Raw genomic sequence first — 20863 nt, forward strand, 5'->3', positions numbered from 1 at the left:
TGGTGTGAAAAAATCAACTGTGGGAGCAATCATCAGAAAATGGAAGACATACAAGACCACTGATAATCTCCCACGATCTGGGGCTCCACGCAAGATCTCATCCCGTGGGGTCACAATGATCATGAGAACGGTGAGCAAAGATCCCAGAACCACACGGGGGGACCTGGTGAATGACCTGCAGAGAGCTGGGACCAAAGTAACAAAGGTCACCATCAGTAACACACTACGACGGCAGGGAATCAAATCCCGCAGTGCCAGAAGTGTTCCGCTGCTGAAGCCAGTGCATGTCCAGGCCCGTCTGAAGTTTGCCAGAGAGCACATGGATGATACAGCAGAGGATTGGGAGAATGTCATGTGGTCAGATGAAACCAAAGTAGAACTTTTTGGTATAAACTCAACTCGTCGTGTTTGGAGGAAGAAGAATACTGAGTTGCATCCCAAGAACACTATACCTACTGTGAAGCATGGGGGTGGAAACATCATGCTATGGGGCCGTTTTTCTGCCAAGGGGACAGGACGACTGATCCGTGTTAAGGACAGAATGAATGGGGCCATGTATCGTGAGATTTTGAGCCAAAACCTCCTTCCATCAGTGAGAACTTTGAAGATGAAACGAGGCTGGGTCTTCCAACATGACAATGATCCAAAACACACCGCCCGGGCAACAAAGGAGTGGCTCCGTAAGAAGCATTTGAAAGTCCTGGAGTGGCCTAGCCAGTCTCCAGACCTCAACCCCATAGAAAATCTGTGGCGGGAGTTGAAAGTCCGTGTTGCTCGGCGACAGCCCCAAAACATCACTGCTCTCGAGAAGATCTGCATGGAGGAATGGGCCAAAATACCAGCTACTGTGTGTGCAAACCTGGTAAAGACCTATAGTAAACGTTTGACCTCTTTTATTGCCAACAAAGGTTATGTTACAAAGTATTGAGTTGTATTTTTGTTATTGACCAAATACTTATTTTCCACCCTGATTTACGAATAAATTCTTTACAAATCCTACCATGTGGATTCATGGATTTTTTTTTTTCACATTCTGTCTCTCACAGTTGAAGTGTACCTCTGGTGCAAATTACTGACCTCTGTCATCATTTTAGGTGGGGGAACTTGCACAATCGGTGGCTGACTAAATACTTTTTTGCCCCACTGTATCAGGTCTGATCTCTGCATCTGTGTCAGGATCGATCAGTGTGAAACTATCCCAGTGAGACTTCTCTATGTCGTGTTGTGTCAAAAAGGAAGGACCACTAAACCAGTTTGTAGAAGCCAATGCAGAAGCTGCAATTGGTCTAGTGGCTGTGTCTGCTGGATTGTCACTAGTGGCTATGTAAAACCACTGTGCTGGATGTGTAGTCTTTCTGATTCTAATCACTCGGTTAGCCACGTAAGTGTAGAACCTCTTTGTGTTGTTGTGTATGTAACCAAGCACAATTTTACTGTCTGTGAAAAATCTGACAGTGTCTACTTCAATGTCAATCTCATCTCTAATGAGTTCGTACATCTCTACAGCTAACACTGCTGCACATAACTCCAATCTAGGAACAGTGTGTGCAGGTCTTGGGGCTACTTTGGACTTGCCCATGATGAAACCTGTGTGCCACTGACCTTCACCATCAATAGCTCTCAGATATGCCACTGCTCCTATGGCCATGGTGGAGGCATCTGAAAATATTCACAGTTTTTTTCACAGCAATGGCCTGGGAGAACGAGAGGTAGCACCTCGGTATCTGAAGCCGCTCAAGATCCTTCAATGAGCTTCTCCATCTGCTCCATTCATCTTCTGTTTCTGCAGGAAGTGATTCATCCCAGTCCTTTTGCTCTGAGGTCAATTCACGGTGAAGAGCTTTTCCCTGCATTGTGATGGGTGACACGAAACCCAGCGGGTCATACAGACTGTTAACAGTGGCCAAGACACCTCTCCTGGTGAACGGCTTTTGTTCAGTGGTGACGTGAAAGGTAAAACAGTCCTTTTTAAGTTTCCACAGTACCCCCAAGCTCCTTTGCAGGGGTATGTCGTCCAACTCTAAATCCAAGTCTTTTAGATCCTTGGCTCTCTCTGCAGCAGGAAATGCTTCCACTACTTTGTGGTCATTAGAGGCTATTTTATGTAGCCTTAAGTTTGACTGTGCCAGCATCTTTTGAGCGCTTGTGAGTGTCTCAACAGCTTCTTCCACTGTTGCTGTGGATGCGAGACCATCATCAACATAAAAATGTCTCATTACAAACTGCTTTGCATCATGTCCGTGCTCTTCTTCTCCCGCGACTGCAGCACGCCTCATACAATAAATAGCCACAGCTGGGGAAGGGCTATTCCCAAAAACATGAACCCTCATTCTATAGTCACAAATACCTTGGTCGGGATCATTGTCTTCATACCAAAGGAATCTCAGATAATCCCTATGATCCTCTCTCACTTCAAAACAATAAAACATTTGTTGCACATCAGCTGAAAATGCTACAGGCTCTTTCCTAAAACGGATAAGGACACCTAGTAGTGTGTTATTTAGGTCAGGTCCACTTAATAAGACTTTGTTAAGGGACTGTCCTTCAAATTCTGCACTTGAGTCAAAGACTACTCTCAGCTGATTAGGTTTTTGTGGGTGGTACACACCGAAGGATGGCAAGTACCAGTGTTCTTTGTTTGAGTCCAAAGGTGGAGCGACTTCTGCATGGTCATTGTCCAGCATGTTTTGAATGAATTCGATATTTATTATTAATCCTTTATTTATCCAGGTAAAAAATCTCATTGAGATTAAAAATCTCATTTCCAAGAGAGACCTGGCATCATAGCAACAAAAGTCACATACCACATAGGTATATAACATTTAAAACAAATACAATATCCCATACAAACATTTGTAAAATATACAATAACAGATCATTGTCGTGGACAATGATATATTGTCTTTTCATTTCAGGGTTCCGGTCCAATGTCTTTCTGAGTAATTGGAGGCGCTTGAATGTTTGCTCTCTGTTACTCGGAAGCTCTGGTCTTGGAGAGCGGAATGGCAAAGGCGCCACCCAGCTGTTACATTCATTTTGATACACCTCCTTCTCCATGATGTCAATGAAGTCTTTGTCCTCTACTGACAGTGCTGGTTTGTCATCATCTTTTGTCCTGTCAAAAACAGTTTCTCCCAGTTGATTGGTGTTTGTGTTTCCCGTGTCCTTTTTGGGGTTAGGTGTGGTGTTTAACTGGTCTTTGATTTGAAACGTGTTAGGACATGGGCAGAGGTAAGAAGCACGGCCATTCTGAAGAATATGTGTTTTGAGAACACTCACACTAGGGGGCTTATGCGTCTTCCCCATGCAGGCTTCTCCAACTATAACCCAGCCTAGATCCAAACGCTGCGCATAAGGTGTATTGTGTGGCCCATTGATTCTCTCTCTGACTTTGTGTACCTGTATAATGTCTCTTCCCAAAATCAACAGAATAGGTACTTGTTCTTCTACAGGAGGAACTTTTTCAGCTATCTTCTGTAAGTGTGAGAACTTCATGGCCACTTGTGGAGAAGGAATCTCTCTCCTGTTGTCTGGAATCATGTCACATTCAATCAGGTTTGGGAGTGGGAGCTTTACTTTACCATCCATTGACTCAATCATGAAGTTTACTGCTGTTCTGCCAACATTATCTGACAGTCCTGAGCGTGTCTTAATATTAAAGAGCTCAAAAAACTGAGATTTAGCTAGTGACTTGTTACTTTGTTCATCAAGAACTGCATACATCTTTCTAGCCTGTTCTTTTTCGCCTTCTGGATAGACTAATACAGGACTTATTTTTGAGCATGAATGTGGGCTATCTTCATCACCACAGACTTCTGTGCATTTGGAAACAACTGAGGCATTTGCATTATCCTGTGTCTCCCCGCCATCATCTTTATCAGCTCCAGAGCTCTCAGCTGGAGCAGGGGGTGGACCTGGATGTAGCACTGCTAAATGCCTGTCGCTACCACAGTCCATGCATTTTATTTGAGCCCTGCAGTTCCTTGCTAAATGTTGAGTAGAGCCACAGCATTTAAAACAGATTCTGTTCTCTTTTAAAAATGACTTGCGCTCATCTATGGGCTTTGCTCTAAAACTCTTGCACCTTTTAAGCGGGTGAGGCTTCTTATGTATTGGGCATACCTTGTCAGGGCTTTCTATAGGCTTGCTGTAACTATTTTGAGGTGAACTAGTGTCTGTAGGAATGTCCGTTTTGTGTACACTAATCACTTGCCTGTTACTGCCTCTGAAGCTTTTCTCCTTCTTGAAGCTTGTGTCGGCAGGAGGTGTGATGACAAAGCTTGGGTCGTTTCTTATTTTGGCTTGTTGTCTTACAAACTTTGAAAAGACACTGAAAGGGGGGAAAACAACTTTATGTTCTTCTTTGTACTTTGCTCCTGTTGCAATCCATTTTTCCTGCAGTCCTTATGGTAACTTTTCCACAATGGGGTTGACTCCGCGAGCTGTGTCCAAATATGAGAGGCCTGGTAGATATCCTCCATCTTTTGCACATTCTATTTCCTGCAGAACATCACCCAGCTCTCTTAACTTTGTGTTGTCTCTGTTGTTTAGTTTGGGAAACTGTTCAATCTTTTTTAACAGTGCATTTTCTACCACTTCTGGAGATCCATAACATTCCTCGAGTCTTTGCCACACAAGGTTGAGAGCTGCAGCTGGATTAAAGACATGGACTGATCGGATTCTTTTGGCCTGGTGACCAGACTCAACTCCAAGCCATTTGACCATTAAATCTAGCTCCTCTTGAGCTGTAACGTGTAAGTCTTTAATAGCACTTTGAAATGATGCCTTCCACGCCCAGTAGTTTTCTGGGTGGTCATCAAACTGCAAAAGTCCAGTACTTAACATTTCCCTACGTGTCAGGTACCTTGTAATATCCTGGACACCCTGTGTCTCTGTTGATGTTTGAAGAGTGTTGTACGGATAAGTTTTGGGGGAATCCAGTCTCTCTCTCTGTTGTGTTTGGAGTTCCACTTTAACATTAGCCTTTTGAGCACTGTGTGAGCCGTCTTTGTCTATATCTGCATTCATAGCCATTTCGCATTGTTCACATGCAGCTTTGTGACAGGCAAGTGGATCTACTTTTAATTTGAATCCTTCAAGGCAAATATCTGAGTGTTTTTGTACATACTCTGCTGTGCGTTGCTTTGGACTGGCGGGTGGTCCCACCAATGGATAGCGCAGTTCACTTTTTGAGAGTCCCTCCTCCTCTTCTTCATAAACTGCAACCTCTGCTTCTGCAACTGCAACAGCCTTTTGACAGCTCAAAACATGTAAATTAGCCTCAAGTTCAGTTTTTTGTTTCATTATAGCTGCTTCTCTTTCTGAATACGCCAGCTGTGCACGTGCAGCCTCTGCTTTTGCTCGTGCTTTAAGTGCTGCAGAACTTGTGGATGAACGCTTGGATGTACGCGAGCGTCTAGACTCTGCCTGTGTGTCTGCGTTGCTTGCATTATCCTTGTTCTCCATACCCTCTGCGTTGTGCACTTGTTTTGTTTCTCTTTGGTCTGGTGTTTCTTCCTCTTCTGGAAGATCCAGTTGATATTGCTTTCCTGACCGTAGACTCATAACTGATGTGCTGAAAATAGCTCCTCGTGGTTGTGCCCGCTGCGCTAATGTCTTTTTACTGTGCTGTCCGCGCCCTGAGTCTCTTAGATTCACCAGCTAGACAGCGAGATAACGATGCTCCAATAACCAGACTTATTTTCCTTTTTGCGCTGATTTATTGAAGAATGGCCTCTGACCATTGCCTTCTCTTTGACCATCGTAAAACTGAAAGTACAAAATACTGTATTAGCTAACTAACATTGTAAACTAGCTTGTTACACTCTTACTGCAAGCTAACAAGATAAAACTTTCAAATGTACAAATTATCGTACCATTTTTACACAAAACAAAAGATAATAATTATTTTATCGACACTCATACTTACAGACATATCTTGTCCAAGGCAACAATATTTTAAGGTCCGTATCAGCTTAGAACGATAACATTACGGTATCACTTTCCGCCATCTTTTATTTCTTCTTCACGTTCTTATTTTTTCCTTTCCCAAAGTAACCGAACCCAAAGCAGCCACTAGAGGGAGCTCTAGGGCAGCTTACAACTATAATATCCGATTTAAGTTATAAAAGGCAGAACATATTTGGTTAAAATGTTCTGATTGTTCATTTTCTTTGGTTGTTGTAAAATAATGTGTGCCCCAGTCTCCAATAATACATAGTGCTGGAAGGGTGGTTATTCCTCTGCTACACCACAAGAGGGAGTATCTTCTGAAATGAGCAGCTCTAGTGGGAGTTAACAAGCCCAGCCACTCACCATAATGCAGTGCGCCTAACAAGAGCTGTGTGAGACTGTACAAATGTGTAATGGTGAACTATGTCTATATATTTACAGGTAAGTAAGATACTAAATAACTTGAGCTGTGTCTAAAATTAAGTCTACAGGCTTGATGAGAATGTGGGAATGTTAATTCCCATTATGTGTCATTAGTGTCTATTCATTGGTAGCGATAGCCATGAATCTAACGATAAACAGCTAGAGCTAATGGTGTACCATGTCTATATATTTATATATAGACATGGTTTATATATTTATATATAGACATGGTTTATATATTTATAAAGTAAAGACAAACTCATAAAGCAACACTGGTTTCAATTCCTTTAATCCAAGTCCCTAAAGTTTGATTGTGTTCATCTGGACCTGGATCTGGATCTGTTTGCAGTGGAAGAAATGTTTCGTCACTCATCCAAGTGAGTTCCAGTGTTGCCAACTCCTCAGTAAGGAAAATCACCATTGGTTGTCCTAAAGGTCGCTAGAAGTCGCTAAATGATGTCATCACCTAATTTGCATAATTGGTCATGCTTATGTAATTGTAACCTATGTTATAGGGGAGAGAAATAACATCGTGGAAGACACATAAAGTGAGTAAAAAACACCCTAAATGCATTTAGAATGTATTTAGAACTACAAATTAAATTATTTTAGCAATTTGTTTTTTTTAAATCAGAGAGAGGCCTGCTCAAAATGAGACCCTTGAGCGACAGTTGGAAAACATCGCGGAACGGATCACTGCAGTTGTGAGGTCTCAGAATCAAAAGACTGACAACACCACGGAACAGAAGTTTGATACCATCATGGGGAGGCTCGCAGCTCTTCAACGGGAGATCGAGAGACCAGCCTCGGAGTGCTAGAATTCGAGCTGCTCACAAAGGAGAAATCAACAATATTCAACATTTGGACACCACGGCCCCAGCTGCAGGCCCAAGGCTGGAGCCCACCAAAACAACTCCCTGATAACGACTGTGTGATGACTATTCTTCCCGCCCCATGAAGGACACCTGGATTGGCTGGAGGACTGTTTACTTAGCCTGATAGGCCGAAGGACACTGTCTCAGCTAAACTATGGACATGCACACACACACACTTACACTGATAAGCACTCACTCATCCCCCTCCCTTTCCAACGCCTTCGATGCTTGTGCCCTACCGGGGATGATAGCAGTCAACTGGACCAGCACAGATGCTGCAGGACCGGATGCGCTGTCTACGCCGGCTCTCTCTTACCCTTTACCCGCCCCTGTTGCTTATCTCGTGTTTCTATGGTGTATTGATAGTCATGTGCTTTTGTGCTGAGGTGTTTTTTCTTTTATCAAACTGTTCTCCCACTAGGAGCTCAGTCTGAGTGGAGTTTTTTTTTCTCCTCCTCTTACCTCATATAGTGTATTTTCGTTGTTTTTTTCCTATCAGCCTACCTTCTGACATGTCTGCCCAATGTGATGTTTGTGTAAAGTTGGTCAGAAGGTTCCTTTGTGAGTGCGCATGCGCCATTAGCGTGCTGCCTGCTGTAACCCCTAATTTCCCTCGGGATGAATAAAGTATTCTGATTCTGATTCTGATAATTCCAACCTTCCTCCTTTATCTGGGCTTTGTGCCGGCAGAAGTGACCCAAAAGAGGTACTCACACACATAGACACACAAAGTGTGTGTGTTTTTAAGTAGTTTTAAACCTTGTGATCCTTAAAAACTTAGGATATAAGAAGAACTGACTGTATTACAGTCAGGGCGGGAGCAGCAGGTTTGCTCATTCACGAGTCATTTGCAGTTTGGACGTGTAGGGGTGAACATCTCCTGCTCTGACAGCAGCTGGGGGCGACTGCTGTGTGAGGATGATCCGCCGCCTGTGAGCGCTTTGGCACGGGCGAGGTGCCCATGGCAGTACCCACTGGTTGTTGAGAGTAAGAGCGATACGTGCTTTCACATCAAAAAGTCATCCTATGTCTTCCTAATAACACCCGCAAAAGTTGCCAGATTTGTCACTAGTTGCTTTTTAGAAAAAAAGTCGCTAAGGGGGTCTGAAAACTCGCTAAATATAGTGACAAAGTCTCTAAGTTGGCAACACTGGTGAGTTCTTCAATTTCAGCTGACTGCAGGTTTCCCCAGTCTTATAAACAGTACACTTGCATAATGACTGAAACTAGCACCACTGAAGGAACATTGGGCTGAGAGGTCAGTTGCTTGATCATTAATATGCAAATTCTCATGACCATTGATCAACAACCACTGATCAAAGCTCATTGATCAAAGACCACTGATCAATGTCCATGAGTCCCATTCACAGAGACTTGGGGAATGGCTGCAATCACAGCATTATAAGATGGTGACAGATGGATCCTTAGGCCCCCTCCTTGATTTAGAGATTTCCCTTTTCACGTAAATGGCCTCCTTGACTCTGCGCTCAAACCAGCGTTCCTCCCTGTCCAGGATGTTACATCCTCATCATTGAAAGAGTGTCCACTGGCCTGTAGGTGTAAATAGACTGCAGAGACAAGGTAGCTCTTCTGTGTGGTGCCATCTGCTTAGCCAGAGGTTGTTTGGTATCCCCAATGTATAAATCATGGCAATCCTCCTGGCACTTACCACCGTAGACTATATTACTCTGTTTGTGCCGGGGGACCCAATCCTAAGGGTGGACCAATTTTGTGTTTTGGGGTTTGAAAGCACAGAGGCACTGTGTTTTGAGAAAATGCATCTCAATTGTTCCAATACTTCTGACACATAAGGGATCCACCGGGGTGGAGCTGGAGTCTCAGTCTCTCCTCCTCCACAGATTACCTACCTGCAAATCAACACTGCAATCAACTGCTGTTCAATAGAACCAGTGTGACTGTCCAGTGTTTGCCCGATTATCAGCTTAACCAGTGTGATAAACAGACCAGTTCTGTTAATAATTTGCTCCGTGTGTGACAACATCTCTTTTCCTTGTCTCCAGTTTTAACTCAGCCAGCCTCAGCCTCTACCTCTATGTGCACTCACCCACCTCAGATGGATGCCGTTTCTGTCACTTGAGATGATTACTCACCTGGTGGTCATTGGCACTGCTCTTCAGAGCCATTTCATTGTCACCTGCTTGCCCATCCTTTTGCACCTTCCTCGCTGAATCAAGACCTCCTCTACTACCCCCTATACTGCCTTTAAACCCTAAAGAATCTTTAGAAAGACAAAAATGTCAGATCCCAACTATCCCAACAATTTCCAGTTATTCTTATGGTGATTCCGTTGTCTGTCTGAGGAACAAGAATAACTGCACAAACACCTGTACAGACTTAGCCAAAAACCTGATTATCTGCACGGAAAGGGCTTGTAGGGGTTAAAAAAGGCATTTCTAGTTGTTTTGTTACATATATTATACACCAAATGTGTAAGTGGAAGATTTTCAATTACAAAAATTATAATTCCAATTGAATATATTTTGCTGAACATCATCATCTATGCAAACAGCAAAGCGTCACTCCTATATTCTCTTGCTCTACATTTTTCTGTCTGAACAATTTTATCTGAACACTCTGCCGACTACATTTCTGCCACATTCAGCCCCCTTGTGGAAAAGAAGGCACATAAGGTGAATCTCAAAATAAAGTCAGGGTCTCTCTCACTTTGAAAAGTTTCAAACAACCTGCCCATTCTGTGAAATCATTCTTGGTACTAGAAAAGAAAGCTGGAGGTGTTAATTTCATGGGTTAGGTCTTAAATTGAGCTCTGCAATTTTCTTCCTGAGTAGATTAGAGGGAAGGTCTTACTATCCTCAGGTAAGAAAGCTCTCTACTCCCTCTGACTCATCACATATTGATTCCTTCCACTGCTGCTTGACCCCCGCTAACCCCTCCAACACTTGTGCCTCCACTGCTTTTCCAGACTAAACCTGTTTACAGGAAGAAATGCAATGCATGTGGCTAACTAACAGGGAAATCAGCCCTTGGGGACAGCGGCAACATGCCTGTGCTGTGACCAAATGGGTTTGGCCCCTGTTGTGTTTGTAGATGACATATGGTTACAATCACACAGGGAGAGCATTATCTTCATCCTCAGGCTAAAGTGCATTTCATTAGTTACATCTGCTGGATGTAAGCATGTGCTGCTCTCAGGAATCAAATAATAACAGCAGAAATAGATCACTGATGCTCCTATTGAATTGTCTAGATTGGCAGATATCAGGTAAGTTGAATGGAGTCCTCCCATGAGCACTTCCACACTTAATAATGCCATAATGCCAGGCTGTCATGTTCCAGTTTGCTCGTGAAAAGAAAAGAAAAAAATCAGTTTTCTAAACAAATCTGAATTTATATGGAAAAGTTGCAAAGGGAAAATGAGAGGCTTTGTTTTCAATTGCTGTTTTCACTGAGCTGTAATTCCTAATTAAATTTTCTCATTGAAACCTAATTTCAGAAAGGTAGAAAATGGTGCTCTCTCTGCATTGTAATTGAGACAGAAATGAGCAGCCAGTGCACTGAGCCAGCCTGCCTTTTAAAGAATAATGGCATCATTTGTTTGGTGTCCATTAACGAGGAATGAAGTTTTATTAATTCCTCAACTTGGTTTCCTGCATCTCCCTAATTAATTCCATTTTGTTTTTCTCACTAAGGAAGCTACTGCAGATTAATGATGTGGAACAAAAATGTTGTCGAGATGCTGAGGTTCTGCATATACATGGCGTGAAATTTCTGTCATTAGATAAAAATGCCTGATGACTACAACTTTTTATCCTTATTACATGATGCTAGTGTTGGGGTCCTTTGCCTTAAGGCTTTATTCCATCTGGGTAATTAACTGAAGAAATTAAATTACTTTTGTGGAGAAAAAAATAAGTATAAATCTACTAATACATTTTTAGTTAAGCTAGTTAAAGCTAAAAATGTATTTTACCACCTGTAAGTGGCAGCAGATCTCTCCCAGGTGCCTGGGGCCCTCTCCTTGGCTTGTGCCAGGATAAACAGCATCAGGTGGGGTTGACTGTCCATTGCCTGATTTTTCTGGCGCTCTTGCCTTTTGGTCATGGGGGCTCTGTCTGGGACCTCCCTACTGCTTCTTTCGGGGTGGGCACTGGACATCACAATATGCGGCCTTAGCATCTTACACCCTGCTGTTATGTGCTGGATTGTCACAGGGGCATCTTTACCCCATAGACCGAAGCCTCTATGGATCTTGTGCTGAGAGCTTGTTCCTGTGCAGGCATGATTAGTGCCTCTGTGCGGTCTTTCAGTCCAGCGTTGTCCAGTCACTTGTAGGACTTCTGGCTGTCAGCCACTTCCTCTATCTGCTAGTGGTACATACAGTGCAGGGGCCTGTCCTTCCATGATGGTTCTTCCTTGTTCTTGGGTTTTTGCTGCCTGAGGTATTCAGTGAGCACAGTTGTTTGTTTGGGTAGCAATAGTGTTGGCACCCCATGTCAGATCATTGGACCTTGGAAGGAAGAATCATGTTGCCTCGAGCTTCTGTTCATGGGATTAAGCTGACAGTAGTCTCCTGCTGTAGTTCCACTGAAGAATATGCACGTTTGACTAAAGAATCATTTTACAATCCTTTCTGCAAGGCAATAACTTCAGTTAAACAACTACAGCCGTGATTGAAGCTGGTTATTTGTGGAGAATTCAACACGGCAATAGGCAATGGCTATTGTATTGCTACATTAACCCTGGAGAACCCATGGGGTCAGAGCCGACCCCATTGGTTTTCTAGGGAAACCATGGGGTCAAATTTGACCCCATGGGTTCTCCAGGGTTAAAAAAAATTTCGTAACAATTTGCACACATTTCTTGATTACATTTTCTTGAGAAATTTCAGGTACTACACACTTATTATTATCAAGAAAAAGAAACTACTTTACACTTAACAATTACGAAGAAATATTAAGTACAGTTTATTTAATTGTATTTAGATTACAATTTATAATTATTTAAATAATTACGTTTTTTATTTTGTCATAGACAGAAATATTGCTCTCATTGAATTTCTAAGTGAATTTTACTCTTAAATGTTAACTAGATCTTTTTGCCATTATTTTACTTAGTTTTAGTTTTTACAAATTGTATTGTTTTCTATAATGTAAAATATATTTATAAGTATATACGTTTTTTTTTAATTATTAAAAAAGTGTTTTTTGTTGGGTTTTTTTGGTCCACTTGATTGTCATAGTTTTTATTAGGATTTTTTATTTTTATTTTAAGTTATTACAATCAGCACGGACAAGACCGGGGGTCGGGAAAGAGAAAGAAGAAAGAAAGGGAAGTTGGGAAGAGCTAACAGAACGAGGGGGAAAGAAAAATAGAGGACAAGAGGGATAGAGAGAGAAAAGATGCTGAAAAAAACAAGAAAAATAATAACACACTAGCCCCAACTAAGTATCAGCATAAGTAACAGTAAATAATAAATAGTATTTGTTACTGAGCAGCACACAGTCATAATAATTCATGACATGTTTAGAGGCAGCAGCAACATTCAAACTAGTCCTCACGAAAGAAACTTTTTCAATTAAAATTTTCACTCAAAGTGACATAAAATTGGAGGCGGCCTTATTGGAACTATGGGGCTGTTTTGAGGTGACAGATTGGGAGACACTTTGTGAACCTCACTGTGAGGCTTATAGAGTGTATTACTAACTAACTGATCCTCAACTTGATTGTCCCAGCTCAGACTGTCCATTGTTACCCAAATATCAAGCCGTGGTTCACTAAGGACATCCCTCCTCAATGACAGAAAGAAGGCCTTCAGAGCCAGCAATAGAGGGGAGGTGAGAATGGTTCAGGCATTACTGAAGGGCAAGATCATAGAGGCTAAGGATGATTACAATAGAAAGTGTCCTGAATTCTTTGATGTTGGGCTGAGAACAAGCAACCAATACTCAGAGCAGGTCCAGTCAATCAACAATTATTTATTATCATACATGTATGGGAGAATTACACAATACCACCCTCTGTGTCGCTCTCAAAGAAAAACACCTCAATCTACTGTTTTATTTTTCAGGGTTCACGCCCCTTCATTCGTAAGCAGATAACATAACATGCGTCAGTTGCAGTTAGTGACGGTTAGATACAATTCCTTTTTGGCAGTCTTCTACAGCACTTAGGAAGCTATCTCAACTGCCTTTCACTCCAGGTGTTTCCTGTTCTCACTAAGAGACCCATGATCATATGTGGCACATCCTGAGTACATCCCGTTCTGACTGTGGAGACACACAGACAGTCACAACCAAAACTCTCTTCCTAAGATTAGTACTTCATTTGGTATGCAGGGAGTGCAGAATTATTAGGCAAATGAGTATTTTGTCCACATCATCCTCTCCATGCATGTTGTCTTACTCCAAGCTCTATAGGCTCGAAAGCCTACTACCAATTAAGCATATTAGATGATGTGCATCTCTGTAATGAGAAGGGGTGTGGTCTAATGACATCAACCCCCTATATCAGGTGTGCATAATTATTAGGCAACTTCCTTTCCTTTGGCAAAATGGGTCAAAAGAAGGACTTGACAGGCTCAGAAAAGTCAAAAATAGTGAGATATCTTGCAGAGGGATGCAGCAGTCTCAAAATTGCAAAGCTTCTGAAGCGTGATCATCGAACAATCAAGCGTTTCATTCAAAATAGTCAACAGGGTCGCAAGAAGCGTGTGGAAAAACCAAGGCGCAAAATAACTGCCCATGAACTGAGAAAAGTCAAGCGTGCAGCTGCCAAGATGCCACTTGCCACCAGTTTGGCCATATTTCAGAGCTGCAACATCACTGGAGTGCCCAAAAGCACAAGGTGTGCAATACTCAGAGACATGGCCAAGGTAAGAAAGGCTGAAAGACGACCACCACTGAACAAGACACACAAGCTGAAACGTCAAGACTGGGCCAAGAAATATCTCAAGACTGGTTTTTCTAAGGTTTTATGGACTGATGAAATGAGAGTGAGTCTTGATGGGCCAGATGGATGGGCCCGTGGCTGGATTGGTAAAGGGCAGAGAGCTCCAGTCCGACTCAGACGCCAGCAAGGTGGAGGTGGAGTACTGGTTTGGGCTGGTATCATCAAAGATGAGCTTGTGGGGCCTTTTCGGGTTGAGGATGGAGTCAAGCTCAACTCCCAGTCCTACTGCCAGTTTCTGGAAGACACCTTCTTCAAGCAGTGGTACAGGAAGAAGGCTGCATCCTTCAAGAAAAACATGGTTTTCATGCAGGACAATGCTCCATCACACGCGTCCAAGTACTCCACAGCGTGGCTGGCAAGAAAGGGTATAAAAGAAGAAAAACTAATGACATGGCCACCTTGTTCACCTGATCTGAACCCCATTGAGAACCTGTGGTCCATCATCAAATGTGAGATTTACAAGGAGGGAAAACAGTACACCTCTCTGAACAGTGTCTGGGAGGCTGTGGTTGCTGCTGCACGCAATGTTGATGGTGAACAGATCAAAACACTGACAGAATATATGGATGGCAGACTTTTGAGTGTCCTTGCAAAGAAAGGTAGCTATATTGGTCGCTGATTTGTTTTTGTTTTGTTTTTGAATGTCAGAAATGTATATTTGTGAATGTGGAGATGTTATATTGGTGTCACTGGTAAAAATAAATAATTGAAATGGGTATATATTTGTTTTTTGTTAAGTTGCCTAATAATTATGCACAGTAATAGTCACCTGCACACACAGATATCCCCCTAAAATAGCTAAAACTAAAAACAAACTAAAAACTACTTCCAAAAACATTCAGCTTTGATATTAATGAGTTTTTTGGGTTCATTGAAAACATGGTTGTTGTTCAATAATAAAATTATTCCTCAAAAATACAAGTTGCCTAATAATTCTGCACTCCCTGTAATACTACTGAAACATAACACTTTATTGGTGTTAATGATACTTCATATATTGCCATTTAGGCTTTTATTTCCCACAAAAGCTAGAGTGGAAACTCCGGCAGAACCGCATGAGAGAGGTTTGGAGTGGCATGAAGGCCATAACTGGATTCAAGCCATTCAACAACAGAGGAACTACCAAAGACGCCACTTCCCAGTGGCCCCCCGGATTACAGGCTGTGGCACTGACACACATCATGAAGACCCTGGAAAGACTCATCCTTGACCAGCTCAGACCTATTGTCAGGCCGCATCAGGATCCCCTTCAGTTCGCTTGCCAGCCCTGCCTTGGAGCTTGGACGCCATCATCTACCTGCTCAATCGTGTCTATGCCTATCTGGAACAGCCAGCAAGCACTGTCATGTTTTCAACTTCTCCAGTGCATTCAATACCATCAGGCTGACACTCCTTGGTGATAAACTGACAGCGATGCAGGTGAATGCCTCTTGCGTCCTGGATAGTTGATTGCCTGACAGGAGGACCACAATATGTGTATCTTCAACATTTTGTGTCCCACAAGGTGATCAGCAATACAGGGGCACAACATTCTCTTTCCTTCCCTCGTCAATCTCTACACCACAGACTTCAGCCACTGCACAGAGACCTGCCATCTTCAGAAGTTTTCTGATAACTCTGCGGTGGTTGGATGCATCAGTGAGGGTGATGAGTGAGAGTACCGGACTGTGGTTGACTCCTTTGTCCCGTCATGCTAACAGAATCAAAAAGATCAAAAAACTGATTGTGGATTATGGGAGGACCAGGAAATCTGTGACCCCTGTTTTAATCCAGAGGGTTGATGTGGACATTGTGGAGGACTATAAATACCTTGGAGTACACATAGGCAATAAACTGGACTGGGTTAAAAACCCCACTACCCTCTACAGCAGGGGTGTCCAACTCTGGGCCTCAAGGGCTGGTGTCCTGCAGGTTTTATCTCCAAAGGTTGATTCTGTTCATCTGGACCAGAGGTGGGTAGTAACGAGTTACATGTACTCCGTTACATTTACTTGAGTAAGTTTTTGAAAAAAAAAGTACTTTTAAAGTACCTTTTTTGCACGATACTTTTTACTTGAGTGCATTTGTGAAGAAGAAACGGTACTTTTACTCTGCTACATTTGCAAAATTCGACTCGTTACTTAAAAAAAAAAAAATTTGTTTAACACATTAGATAACATGCCGCCAGTGGAGTTTCCGGTAACCTTTTTACCAATCAGATGCAGTCACATGACCAGTTTGAAACTGTGGCGGGCAGAGCACCCCAAGCGTTTCAAAGTAGCGGACACACGGAAAGAAGAAACATGGCAGAGCTAGTTGTCTACGTTAGAGCTGAAGAGGATGAACACCCTTGGTCTCATATACTAAGAATGTTTCACTTAAAAGCAGTACAAAAGAACAGCTATGTCTTCAGCGTCGGTGTCTTCAGTGAGAGCCAAAACAAACCAACTTTTCAGCGTGAAACAACTGAACTCCTGTAACCTGAGGAAACGGTAAGTTTTCTCTAAATATCTTTTTAGCTGTGGTTAGCTGGATGCCAGTCTTATGTTACAGCAGCTGTGTCGAGCTGCGAGTCATATTTTCAGCGCTACGTTGTAGCGAGATACGTTTCTGGGTGTTTTGTGCAGCTTCGGCTGTCCTTTTAGCTGCTCGCTGGTTAGCTAGCGTGAGCTATAAGCTAACAGCTAGCCTGGTTAATGACACTAGAGTTCAACGCACACGTAAACAGCTCGTCTCTACTGCTTTCACTGTTAAAACAGAATGCAATACTGTGGGTGACAGGGTTTATTATGTGAAACAGCAGCTTGTTTAGTTTAACCCTGATGCACCCGCCAGGGGGAGAGCGGCGGGGTCGGGGGATGCGGGTCCCCCGCGGAGGGAGGGAGGGAGGGAGGGAGGGAGGGAGGAGGTTGGGGTCGCGAGATCCCCCCCGATGGGATGGGGATGGGATGGGATGGCGGGGTCGGGGGATACGGGTCCCCCGCGGAGGGAGGGAGGAGGTTGGGGTCGCGAGATCCCCCCCGATGGGATGGGATGGGATAGGATGGGATGGGATGGCGGGGTCGGGGGATGCGGGTCCCCGCGGAGGGAGGGAGGGAGGGAGGGAGGAGGTTGGGGTCGCGAGATCCCCCCCCCGATGGGATGGGGATGGGATGGGATGGGGATTGGATGGGATGGGAGAGAGAGAGAGAGAGAGAGAGAGAGAGAGAGAGAGAGAGAGAGAGAGAGAGAGAGAGAGAGAGAGATATATAAAGTCTTGTAAAAAGGTGGTCGAGAAACACCCCGGCGAAAGCAGAGGAAGACGAAGAAGAAGAAGAAGAAGAAGAAGAAGATAATGTCACGCACTAGACCGTGGGAGCCAAAGAGCACTAAGGTCGGTACAGGCGGATCGCAATCGCCAGCGGTGTCCTCCTCCTCCTCCTCCTCCTCCTCCCGCTCACCATCACCGTCGCCATCGCCATCGCATTTGGCGTACGCTGCGTGGTCGGCTCCGGTGGCTCCGTTGTTGCGACCGGCCACGTTTCGCTATCGAGGGCTAGGGGTCGAGGAAGACCAAGAGCAGCGGCAGCAGCGGCAGCAGCGGCAGCAGCAGCAGCAGCAGCAGCAGCAGCAGCAGCTACAGGAGAACTTGGAGGAGAACGAGAGCAAGGAAGAGGAGCAAGAGGCCGAGGGGGACGACAACGACGACCCGACGGCCCGAACGCTCGCAGACGACGAGGAGGAGAGCCACTCGGAGGAGAGCCACTCGGAGGATCAGGAGGACGAAAACGATGGGGTGGGTAGTTGCGAGGAAGACGATCGCGGTTACGAAATGGCGTCGCAACTCTGCCAGGACGGCGGCTCGCAAGGCGAGTCGAACCGCCGAGAGGGAGAGGAAGAAGAAGCAGGCGCCGACCCACCGGGGCGGGGGACTCGGGAGATTTGGCAAGAGGACGACGCCGGCCGCGCTGCAGGTGGCGTTCATGATCCTGGGCGCGATCGCGGCCGCGGCGCTGTCGGTGAAACTCGCGACGCTGATGTAGCCGACGATTACGACTACGACGATGACGAAGAAGACAAAGACTATGAAGAAGAAGAAGAAGAAGAAGAAGAAGAAGAAGAAGAAGAAGAAGAAGAAGAAGAAGAAGAGGAAGAAGAAGAAGAGGACGTCCTCGCCGATGATGATGATGATGATGAAGAAGAAGAAAAAGAAGAAGACAAAGACTATGAAGAAGAAGAAAAAGAAGAAGAAGAAGAAGAAAAAGAAGAAGAAGAAGAAGACAAAGACAAAGACTATGAAGAAGAAGAAGAAGAAAAAGAAGACATCCTCGCCAATGATGATGAAGAAGAAGAAGAAGAAAAAGAAGAAGAAGAAGAAGAAGACAAAGACAAAGACTATGAAGAAGAAAAAGAAGACATCCTCGCCAATGATGATGAAGAAGAAGAAGAAGAAGAAGAAGAAGACGTCCTCGCTGATGATTATAACGATGACGATGAAGAAGACAAAGACTATGAAGAAGAAGAAGAAGAAGAAGAAGAAGAAGAAGAAGAATTAGAATTAGAAGAAGAAGACGACGACCTCGACCCGCCGGGACGAGGCCCCACCGAAGAGGCCGTGGCGGCGGCGCGAGACGAGGCCTCCGCGTTCATGGCCTACTTTCCGCCGGAGATAGAGGACTCGGTGATCGCCATGACCAACCTGGAAGCGGGCAGGCGCAGGCCCGCCATCGACGGATGGAAGCCCATGGGCCGCGTCGAGTTCCGAGCCTACCTGGGGCTGCTCGTGCTCGCCGGCGTGTACAGGTCCCGGGGAGAGGCCTGCGAGAGCCTGTGGGACGCCGAGAGCGGCAGGTCCGTGTTCAGAGCCACGATGCCGCTCAAGACCTTTCGAGCCTACTCGAGCGCGCTGCGCTTCGACGACAGGGAGACCAGAAGGGCCGGGCGAGGCGAAGGCGAGGGCGAGGGCGATAGCTGCTATGACAAACTGGCCCCCATCAGAGCCGTGTGGGACGAGTGGTGCGCGAGGTTGCCCGCCATGTACCGCCCGGGACCGGAGGTCACCGTCGACGAGAGACTGGTGCCGTTCAGAGGTACGTACGTACTATGTGGTGTGTGTGTGTTTGTGTGTGTGTGTGACTGGGGGAAGAGAGGAGGAATAGGAGCGGGAATGACGAAAACGGGCTAGCTCGCTGCTCTGTTGCATACTCGTGTTGGGTTCCGCGTTTGTGCTGCTTTCGCATGACTCTTTATGTCTATGAAGCTATGAAGTCTATGACTCTTTATGTCTTTATGTCTATGAAGCTATGAAGCTATGAAGTCTATGACTCTTTATGTCTTTGTATCTATGAAGCGCCTTGAGGCGACTTTTGTTGTGATTTGGCGCTATATGAATAAAATTGAATTGAATTGAATTGAATGTCTTCTCCTTGCGTTTCTGCCCCAATCTCCCCCACACTTTCCCACATCTCTCTCTCTCTCTCTCTCTCTCTCTCTCTCTCTCCATCCATCCATCCATCCATCAGGACGGTGTCCGTTCAGACAGTACATGCCCAGCAAGCCGGCCAGGTACGGGATCAAGATATGGGTGGCGTGCGACGCGCGTTCCAGCTACGCGTGGAAGATGCAAGTCTACACCGGCAAGCCCGACAAGCGCGGCCCTCCCGAAAAGCACCTGGCCACTCGAGTGGTCGTGGACCTCACCGAGGGACTGACTCCGGGACGCAACGTCACGTGCGACAACTTTTTCACCTCGCGCGAGCTCGCCGATAGGCTCTATCGCGAGAGAGGCCACACCGTGCTGGGCACTCTGCGGTCGAACAGACCCGAGATCCCCAGAGAGCTGCGCTGCGTCAAGGGCAGGGCCGTGGGCTCCGTCGAATCCGTGGTACTCGGCGGCTCCGCGGGACGAGGGGGAGGAAGAGGAGGAGGAGGAGGAGGAGGAGGCCCCGACACGATCATCCTCTCTTACGTGGCCAAGAAGAACAAGAACGTGCTGCTCCTCACCACAGCTCCTCGTTATTACCACCATCGCTCCGGCCCCGAGCCCCGGCCTAGCCGCCGCATCAGCAACAGCAGCAGCAGCAGCAGCAGCGGCAGCAGCAACAGAAGCGGCGCGAAACCGCCCTTGGTGCTGCATTACAACCGCACCAAGGGAGGAGTGGACAACCTGGACAAGGTCGTGAGCACGTACAGCTGCAGGAGAAAGACCCGCAGGTGGCCCGTGGCCCTTTTCCACAACATGGTCGACGTGGCGGCCTACAACGCGTTCGTGCTGTGGAGGGAAATTCACCCCGACTGGATGCCGGGCAAGCTCAACAGACGACGGCTCTTCCTCGAGCGACTGGGCAAAGCGCTCGCGCGCCCCATGCTCGAAGCCAGGGCGGCTTTAGCGCGAGGACCGGGAGGAGGAGGAGGAGGAGGAGGAAGAGTCGCGGCCCGAGGCGCTACCGCCGAGGCAGCCTCTAACAACGCTACGCCACGCGACTCCTCTCCGGTCAAGAGGCGCAGGTGCCGCGTGTGTCCCAGGAGCAAAGACGTCAAGACCAAGATCCTGTGCCGCGAGTGCCGAGCGCACGTGTGTACAAACTGCGCCGTCACGTACTGTCCCAACTGCGCCGCTTCTTCTTCTTCTTCCCGCGACGCCGCTCCCCGGACGCCACCGACGCCGTGATAACACAAGCGCCCCAACGGTGGTCCCCTAGCGACCCCCCCCCCCACCCCACCCC

The sequence above is a fragment of the Rhamphochromis longiceps genome, linkage group LG22 (assembly GCF_057381845.1).
Source record: "Rhamphochromis longiceps isolate RC_006_pf linkage group LG22, R_longiceps_female_GT1.1, whole genome shotgun sequence".
NCBI classification, from domain to species: domain Eukaryota; kingdom Metazoa; phylum Chordata; class Actinopteri; order Cichliformes; family Cichlidae; genus Rhamphochromis; species Rhamphochromis longiceps.